Below are 10364 nucleotides of genomic sequence, written 5' to 3'. Positions count from 1 at the left end.
ACACTTGGTTGTTTTGAATTTTATAATTGTTTAGATTTAATAAATGCTTCATTCTAGGATTGACCCTGGTCCTGGGATACTGATTGCTTTAATGATCACTTTGTAATGTTTATGCCCAGTTGCAAGTAGTACAAATGTGGTATTTTGAAGATGCCAGCTAATCCACTGTTAAGTATCACTGATGGCAATGCGATGGGCCCTTTACTTCCCTCCTAATGTTTTGTTCAATGCAGATTCGCCCAGGTCGTCAAACTTTGTACTGGAGTGCTACCTGGCCTAAAGAGGTTGAACAACTTGCTAGACAGTTTCTTTACAACCCGTACAAAGTAAGTGCTGTAACTTAATTTTGCTACTGCCTACTGTAGTTGCAGGATTTCTTCTTTTAGGATATATTCTTTTATGTGTTTCGTTTTAGTTTTATACTTTTGATGTGTGTAGTTGCCAGTCATAACTCATATGTCATTTTACTCGTTTTGAGGCAGCTTGTTTTTTTGGGAATTTTCCCCTACTCCTCCCCCCACTTTCCTTTTTCTTGAAACTGGGGCTAATTTCCCAGGTTTAATGGCTTGGTTTGTAATTGCCAGAGTTCTGGAGGGCATATGACCTTTTTTTTCAAAAAGGGCATATGCCACCCTTTATTTTTTTCCAAAAAGGGCATATGCCTTTTTTGAAAGTTCCTGCTTTTGTGGTATGTGTATCTGTTTGTAATGTGCGATTATGTTATGTGATTGGCTTTTATCTTGGACTTTGCATAGGTGATAATAGGATCTCAAGATTTGAAAGCTAACCATGCTATACGCCAGCACGTTGACATTGTTTCTGAAAACCAGAAATATAACAAGGCCTCATTTCTATTTTGTTCTTGTATCTTCTAATTTCTTCAAGATCTCATCATATGAGATTTGATGTGGTCATTTTACTGATAGGTTTGATTTTCCAGATTGGTTAATTTGCTGGAGGATATCATGGATGGCAGCCGAATATTGATCTTCATGGATACCAAGAAAGGATGTGATCAGATTACCCGGCAGCTTCGCATGGATGGCTGGCCAGCTCTTTCAATTCATGGATATAAAAGTCAAGCAGAGAGGGACTGGGTCCTCAGTCCTCTCAGAGTTTAAAGCTGGCAAGAGTCCTGTAATGACTGCTACGGATGTTGCAGCTTGTGGTTTAGGTATGGAGATAAAACTCTTAAAGCTTGTTCAAAGACTTGATAGAAATTCTATTTTAGTACAGGAAATTTTGTTAGTAAATGATTTACTAATAGCACTCATCATCAGCATCTCATTTTGGAAGGAAATTATTATCTGATCTTCTTGTTGTCTCTAATTTAAGTCTTCTTTTAATTTTATTGGATGGGCTTTATGGTATAATCCACCATTGGATTTCTTCCTTTTGAGCTGTATCTTACGTTATTATCTTTCAAGCTGTTTTTTTTAAGGAACATTTTTAGTATTAATCTTGTTTTCATTGATTAAACAGATGCGAACCATTTCACTCAGCTCTTTGGTCTTTGCTGCGTATGTTGGATATTTACCTTTATTTTTATTTGCACTCATTTGTTATGTTTTCTATCCTGATGCTCGTACTCTGTTATTTTGAAAGATTCATTTTTTTACTTATTGCTTTGCTATATTTAGTAGTCTCTAAATTGTCTCAAGAACACCATTTTTTACTTAAGTTGGTGTTATTTGTCACGTGGATCCTACTTGTATGTTTGTTTGAGCCACTTGTTTTAATGTCTATGGATATTGGATATTGCCCTTGAACACTTCCCTCTGTGCATAATTGTTGCCAGGTTTCTGGGGTATTCATCTGACATTTTGTGTTTATTTGCCACAACAACACACTAGCATACATGTAGAAATGTGTTGAGACCATAGATTCTCTGATCTAAATAAGCTTCTGATGTGAGAGATCGTTGGCCTAATGCATTTCTTATAGCTTATAATGCTCTTTTGTTTCGTGGCAGATGTGAAGGATGTGAAATATGTGATAAATTATGACTTCCCTGGATCCTTTGAGGACTATGTTCACCGTATTGGTCAAACAGGAAGGGTCAGGGCAAAAGGAACTGCATACACTTTCTTCACTGATGCAAATGCTAGATTTGCAAAGGAACTCATCAGCATACTTGAGGAAGCTGGACAGAAGGTCAGTCCTGATTTGGCTGCAATGGGGCGTGGTGCGCCTCCTCCCCCATCAGGTTAGTTGGCTAGCTTGAATATTCTTAGATGTGCACACATACACACGTGCACGCTTGTCGTGGTGTTTACATGTATGAGTGCGTGAATTTGATTACTAAAACTGACTGTTTCAATGAATATCAACCAACCAGGTCATGGGGGTTTTCGAGATCGTGGGAGGGGTCATGGTAGTGGTCGCTCATGGAACTAACTATTGAAGGTAAACCAGTTCTCACGTTGTATTTTGGAGGGAAACATTTAACATGTATGATTAGACGATAGGAGTTTAAATGTCTTTTTTCATTTATGTTGAATTTTTGTTCAATTACGTAGAGGACTAACTGTAGTTAGTGTTGGACTATGTAAGATAAAATATTTGTTTATATCATTAAAGGTTTTGAGGAAGAAGATAAACAATTTTATTTTCATTTTGGTTTGCCCTAAAGTAGTGGAAGTATGCACAAAAGAAAGTCTACTTCAACACTAAGCATCTCATTAGGTTGGTATCAAAGCAACCCTGGTTTGGATTGTTGGAAAGTTGTGAAAAAGGTTGAAATACTTACAAGGAACCAATGATTACAGGTTGAGTTACATGCATATTAATCAGTTGGAGGTGATTGGTTACCCAAATTCCGATTTTACGGGATGTGTAGACACAAGAAAGTCTTACTACAACATATAATTTATTTTTTATTTTTTGGAGTTGATATATCTTAGAGAATTACTAAACACAATTGTTGCTTAATCTACCATGGAGGCTGTTGAATACTATGGAGCTACTACACGCATTATAGTTAAGCAATTTTATCACAAGTCTCAAAAATTTAGATATTGAATACTATGAAGCTACAACACATACATTATTTATGTTAAATTTTTTTTTTTTAATCACAAATCTCAAGATTTTCAATTCTCTATCAAGACCTTTCAAGTTTTTCTGTGACAATTTGATTGCATTTTTCTTATCTAAGAATAATAAAAGTGGAAGCCAAAAGTAAGCATATTCACAAAAACTGCACTAGTGTTAGAGAGAATGTTAAAGAAACAAAAGGTGTCCAAAAAGCATATTACCATTGAGCTATTGATTATTGATCCATAACTAAAGGTTTGTTGGCAAACAATATAAATCACGTTGAACACGTGGGGCTTGTTAGCTTATTTGATGTTTAATTTCTCTTTATTTGTTTTGTATTTGAAAAGTGTTAGTGCTTCACAATACTTTCACAACAACTCATAGGTGATAAGTTGTTATTGGTTTTTAGTTAAACATATCACTAAAATTTCTTTGTAATATGTCAATAATAATCAGTAACAATTTATTACTTAAGATTTATTATGAAAATGTTGTGGACTTAACGTCTCATTTTATATTTAGACACTTATTTGGTTATTCGTAGAGAATAAGGTAGAATATTTATTTTGTTCACATAAAGTATAAATATAACGAGAGTTTTATTCGTGGTGAATATATGAAACGGGACTCGAATGGTTAATAGGTAGTCCATTTATTAAGAATTAATAGCTTATAAAGTACTCACATGGTACCACACATTGTAATACATGGAATAGTAATTTTAATTAAGAGTTTTACCGGACAAAATTGGGAAATGCCCCGTTTGGGTAAAAATAGCAGCATAATGCCCTTTTCTCCAAACTATATAGGGAAATGCCATTCTTTTGTAACTCGATTTTCTCAAAATCGAGTTAGGCCCTATAACGGCGTCTTTTAGGAGCCTATAGTGACCTTTTTAAGACCTATAGTGGCGTTTTTTAACTCGATTTATAAGAAATCGAGTTATAGGTAAAAAAAATTAAAAAAATTGCCTATAACTCGATTTTATGGAAATCGAGTTACAAAACGTCACTATAGATCCTGAAAATGTCACTATAGGTCTCCAGAATTTTTTTTTTTTTTTTAATAACTCGATTTTGAGAAAATCGAGTTACAAAAGAGGGACATTTCCCTATATAGTTTGGAGAAAAGGGCATTATGCTGCTATTTTTACCCAAACGGGACATTTCCCAATTTTGTCCGAGTTTTACCGCTATGTTTTATGTATTGGATAGTTTATTAGAGTAGGAGAATTTCACAACTATATGATAAAAGTAATATCCTAAGTATATTACAATGACCATCACTCGTTAAGTTATTTAAATGCCATGTAGGCTTAGAGAGAGAATGTAAGGAGGCTTATTGTTGCCCGCACACAATTTCTAATTGATTAATTACAATATACTCAGATTTATTTTAGAGTGATAGATAAAGAACACTTTCTAGGAGTATGTTAACATCACTTGAAATGTCATTTAGTGAATAAACACTATAAAGTAACTCTTAATTAAACTTTTTGATGGCAGGAGTATTCTAACCTTTAAAAATATACATTCTCGGTTTAAGGTGTAGAGTAGTTTCTTTCACAACTCATTCTTTTGCGGTGAGATTTTATTTACAAATCATTTGAACAACATATCTGTAGGTATTATTACTATTATTATTATTTCCTTCCACTGCTTTTGATTTCTTAAATCCAATTGATGCTTCCCGTCACTGCATTGGGAGGTTTTGGTCATTGGATTTGAAGGAATTACTCTTTTTATGCATTTTCTTATTTACTTTAATTGTGGGTTATTTTGGCCTTGCCCACTTTGATTTTGATTTTGATTTTGATTTTTATTTCTGGTGAAATGTGAGATGGGTTTTGATTTTGTAAATTAATTTGAGTGGAATTTATTTTGTACCATCTTCCAAGAGAGGGTTAGTTTTATCTTCTTATTTCTTCATTTTTTATCTTAATCTTATGTAAAATATATCAATGGGAGGGTTTATGATCTCAATTTTACGTTCAATAACATATACTATATAATAAAAGTTGGGCTTAGAATTATTGTACCTTAGAGACCTAATCAGTTTGAATAGCAAAAACTAAATTACAATCAAGAATCCTAACTTGATTATAAACCAAATTGCAGAAATTTATTAAATTTCTGTTTAAAAAAAAATTAAGTTTAGTTATTTGGTGGCCGGCATATAACTATTGTACGTAAGAGACCTAATCATTTTGAATAGCAAAAACTAAACTACAATCAAGAATCCTATCTTGATTATAAACCAAATTTTGCAATAATTTTTTAGATAAAAACAAATATTTATTTGTTCTTACTACAATTAATTTAATAAAAAATTGCAATTGAAGTGAAGTTAATTATATGAATAAGTCCTTATTGGTTTCTTTACCAACAAATAAATTCATAAAGGGTGCTCAGTTATTGCTTTAATGTATATGTTAGAAACCAACTAAACAATTTAAGGTTCTTATCAATTTTTATATTCAGCAATCAATTTGGCCTTTTGCTTTTTCGTGTATAAATTATCATCAAATTTTTATTTTCATATTTATCTTCAAGTATATCTAATAACTTTATGAGATTTTACATCAGAGTTTAACTTAAAACTCTACTATCTCTTAATGGTAAAACCAATCGAGAAAAAAAAAATTATATATTTCTATTCGCCCAAGAGCGAGGAGTAGTAGAGTACGATAAGAGAAAACAATCAAGTAGCACATGAACTTGCATAACTTCAATTATCTATTTATATTTTTGTTACATTTGTTTTCCTTAGAATAAAACTATAATGAAGAGGATGTTTGTATTAAGTTTATGCTTGCAGTAGCAGGTGGACATATCAATGATATCATACCAACTAATCAAAAAGTCATGTAATCAAGATAGCATTGTTTATCCTTGGGAAATTTTTATTCAAGGTTTCACAACCCCGACTCCCACATCAATATGTGATCCCGCCTTATAATTTTCTAGAAAATTTTTTTTTTTTTTTAATTTTTAGGTTTTTTGATAGAGTTTTAACCTATAGAGACCGTTTCTACGGATTGTGTTCTTTATTATTGGATCAAGACACCGATGGGTTTTTGGTGTAGGCAGAGATTGAATTCTAGATGTGGTACATTTTTATTGTTATGTTACATTTTTTGTGCTAATGGGTTATGGATGTGGTACGTTTTTCTCTATTGTTTGTGCAGTCTTTATCAATTTCAGTCTTAGGCTCTCAACTAAAATATCCTTCCAGTAATACCCTTTCTCTTAGCTTATATATATATATATATATATATTTTGTGTGTTTTTTTTCCTAGAATAAATTTCTTACTAAAAAACATACATTGTTTGCAGCTTTGTTTTTATTTTTCCCTATTATTATTAATTCCCAAATATGATAAGGAGACTGTACTTTTTGTAGCTAAACAATACTTTAAGGATGCCTGCAATGAATGCTACAAGTTCTCTTTTTGTACTATTTTAATCTATTGTATTTCAATATAGTTTTGAAGAATCTGAAGTCAACCTTGATGAGAAAGAGAAAAAGATTGAGTCATTGCATTTTGTTAATTTTGACATTTATATAGATTGAAAAAGAACAGTTTAGAAATTTTTATTTTTATTTTTTGTTAATATTAAGATTTATGTTAGAATGATGACATTTACCATCGGTTAACTTTGAATATATATTTACTATTGGTTAACTTTGAATGTATATAAATACTAATTGATATAAATGGAAAAATTAATATTTTAGATACATGCTGGAAATGCAAGTTGGAGACACACCAGAACTTGCAAATATGCAAGTCTAAATAAGCATACAAATATGGCAAAGAATCAAATGCAAGGCATAAAAACAGAGGGAGACATTGAGAGAGAAAAGTACTTGCTATGCAACTTTCCAATATAGAAGAAGAGATAAGAATGATAGAAATATGTTATTTATTTAATTAAAATAATTCTATCAAACTTTGATAGGTTTCTCACTATTGTTTTGAATATATAAATTTTATGTATATATTCATAGAAAACCTTTAAGTTTTCTCTATTGTTTTCCATTCTTTGAATATTTTATAGCTTTAAATTCTTGATTTTTACCATAAATCCAAAATTTAAGTACTTAGAAGAATAAAGAAAGAATGTTGCATTTAATTTTTTTTTTTTTTTTAAGAAATGAAAGTAGTGATATTATGTGTATACAACTTATTAGGTATATTACTATACTTTTAACATTGTTTAATTTTCTTAATTTATTTTAAAGAATCATATTAGATGTTTAAACTTTGCACATTTAAATTAAACTCTTATTTTTAAATTATTTTTTCTTTTATACTTTGTCTTATAATCTTAATATTTTAATCCTCTAAATAAAAATTCTGGCTCCACCACTTCCTAATCCAAACATATTAATTGTGAATTAGATGCAACAAATAGTTTCAAGAAAAAATTGATAGGAAACAAATGTCAAAGCAGCATCATTTTCCCATGCTTTTTTTCCAACCAGTTGGCCCCATCATACTACAAACGGTGGGAGGGTGAGAGAGAGGGCTAGATAGCAGCATTTCATTAATAAAAACAGACCATTTTAATGGCACTAACAGTTACGGAAATGGACAGGCAACAAATAGCAAAACACCATCCCTTTCATTGGAATTTCTTTTCCAATATGTTGGCAGTTGGCAGCCATTTTTAGAGAGAGATGGTTTATTTTCTAGTGAATTGGCAGTGAAACTAATTTTCAAAGTGGTCCATTAGCAAAAACTGATATTAAAAATAAAAAAAAAAAATTAATAAAAGTCGTTCATGAGAATTTTTTGATTTCAGTCTGCTGACAAAAAAAGTACACCAATTACAAAATAACACTTAAGTATGTTGTGAATTTAAATATATAATAAGGTGTTCCTAATTATTATTATCATTATTTTAAGAAAACTAGCATTATTGTTTTAAAATGTTGATATTTTATTTGATGGTTAAATAGGAGATCTGGGGTTCAATCCTTGTCTATATTAAAAATTGTTTGGTGTCTTGGTCTGATGATAAATAACTATTATTAGAAACAGACGCCATAGGTTGAAACTTTTTAAAAAAGAAAAAAAGAAAAAAACTAACCCATTAGTCCTTGGTCTCACCAATCAGGCAATTAGCGAAAACAATATGTGAGGGAAAAAAAAAAAAAAAAAAAACTTTTCCATTACTTAGAAAAAAAATAAAATAAAAATAAACTCTCGTACAAGATTCTGTAAAACATATGATCAGAAAGAAAAAAATTTCTGTGCAAACCAAATAACAAAAAAAATATTTTCAGCTTATTTTAAGATCTGGCAACCAAACACAAGAAAACAAGGGATTTTATTTATTTATTGTTTTGGTTTTTGGGATAAGTATAAAAAAAAACTCTCGTACAAGATTCTGTAAAACATATAATCAGAAAAAAAAAAAAAAATTCTGTGCAAACTAAATAACAAAAAAAAAAAATTTCAAGCTTATTTTAAGATTTGCCAACCAAACACAAGAAAACAGGGGATTTTTTTTTTTTGGTTTTTGAGATAGGTTTTTTTAATACATATATTTTCTATTGAAACATACAGTAATAACCAACAGTAGAGTTTAAAATTTAAATTCAATAAAGATTTGGTGCAGTCACATACATTTACACCCTCAAATAATGTATTGCCAAATTAAATTATTTCACAGAAATGAATAGATAGTATTAAACATTATCATAATTTCCTTAAATATATCAAAGTAAAAACCAAAAAAAAATCAGAGCAAAGAATCGTTAGGAATTAGTGGGGGTCATCATTAACAACCAATGTTAATATATATGTTGTCAGAGACAAATTAGCAAGACCAGTTGTTGTCATGTACATGTTGTCATCGAAGAGGAAGCCAGAGATGAAAAACTCCTAATCCCAAGGCTTAATGATGATGAAATGACTTCATCGAAGGTGGCGGCTCTTAACTCTAGCATAGTCTCGGGTAGTTATGGTGGTTCTCCTTCTGGCACTTTGTTTTGGCCTTTTTGTTTTTGTTTTTGTTTTTGTTTTTTTTTTAATATTTGAATATATTTATTAAAAAGGAATGTGATAATATTTGTTATTTTCTATATTTTTTTTTTTTGTAAAAAAATTTGATGTAGCATGACATTATTGATGGGAGTAAACTTCTAGGTTCACACCACATTCTTATTAAATTTAAGCTTATATTTAAGACATTTTCTTTGCCGAGCTTCTTATAATAAAATTGATAGAAACTAATAATTTTCCATTTCTCTTTGAGTTTACAATTTTCTATTTTATACCGTTTGTAAAATCCAAAACACATCCAAAATTTTTTATTTAATATATATTACTTATAATATATCTTAAATGTCTCTAAATTTATTCATGTATCAATCAAACCAATTAGTCAATACATGGGATTGCAAATTTATCTTGGTTTTTCTTTTTATTATTCCAATGAATGTTCCATTTCTTTTTTTGGTCACAATATTCTAATTTGATTGGCTAACAAAAATCGATTGCATTATCTTGAAAATTCCAATATATATATATATATATTTAAAGAAACACGGAATAAATTTATATAATATTTTATATTTGATTGCATGATAGATTAGGCCCCAAAATCTAATAGTTTTTTTTTTCCACATGTTAAAATCAATATTTAGGGAAATATTTTTATATTTATAGATGTGAAAGGATTTTAATCTTTGGCGCTTGATCCATGCATTATGATTGTATTTTATCATCATGCCACACTAATTGGTTTTCAATATAATCGGAAGTCAAATCTTTAGCATCCTCTTTGTTATAATTCTTTTTTATTATTAGGTTAAAATCTTAATTGCTTTATGGCAAGTAACCAATATTCAAATCTTAGATCTCTTTATTCAATACAAAAAACTTTACATGTTAAGCTAAATGAAGAAATTTTTTTCTTTTTTTTGAGACATTAAACATACAATCATTATCAAAATTGTTAATTTCTTACCATCATGATTCATGGATACGATAATTTTCATATAAGTCATCAAATTGATACGATTAATTCCCCTACAACACGTTAGATAAAATTCGAGCCATTCAACTAACTCTGCCAGTCAATTCCGCGTGTTTGGAGTAGCAGGACAAAAATCTAAAAGTCTTCTATTTCTGTTCTTTTCCTCTTTTTCTTTTTCTTCTTAATTTGTCCCACTATCCACGCACATGATCTTCATTTTTCTCCTCTGTGTTCTATCATCTATGTCAAATGGTTGGTTGGTATGTAAATGTATCATTGTATGATCTTTCAATTTCCTTCTCTCCCTTCACGTCCACATGAATTTTCTTTTAAGTG

At 30.2% G+C, this 10364-nt stretch overlaps 1 pseudogene; it reads left to right on the top strand.

Moving 5' to 3' along the window:
- Positions 1-935: 935 nt before the first annotated feature.
- LOC112025692 (DEAD-box ATP-dependent RNA helicase 20-like) lies at positions 936-2614 on the top strand (annotated as a pseudogene).
- Positions 2615-10364: the final 7750 nt, after the last annotated feature.

This window comes from Quercus suber, unplaced genomic scaffold, assembly GCF_002906115.3.
Source record: "Quercus suber isolate HL8 unplaced genomic scaffold, Cork oak 2.0 scaffold_524, whole genome shotgun sequence".
NCBI lineage: Eukaryota > Viridiplantae > Streptophyta > Magnoliopsida > Fagales > Fagaceae > Quercus > Quercus suber.
This window is presented reverse-complemented; position numbering and strand designations above follow the sequence as displayed.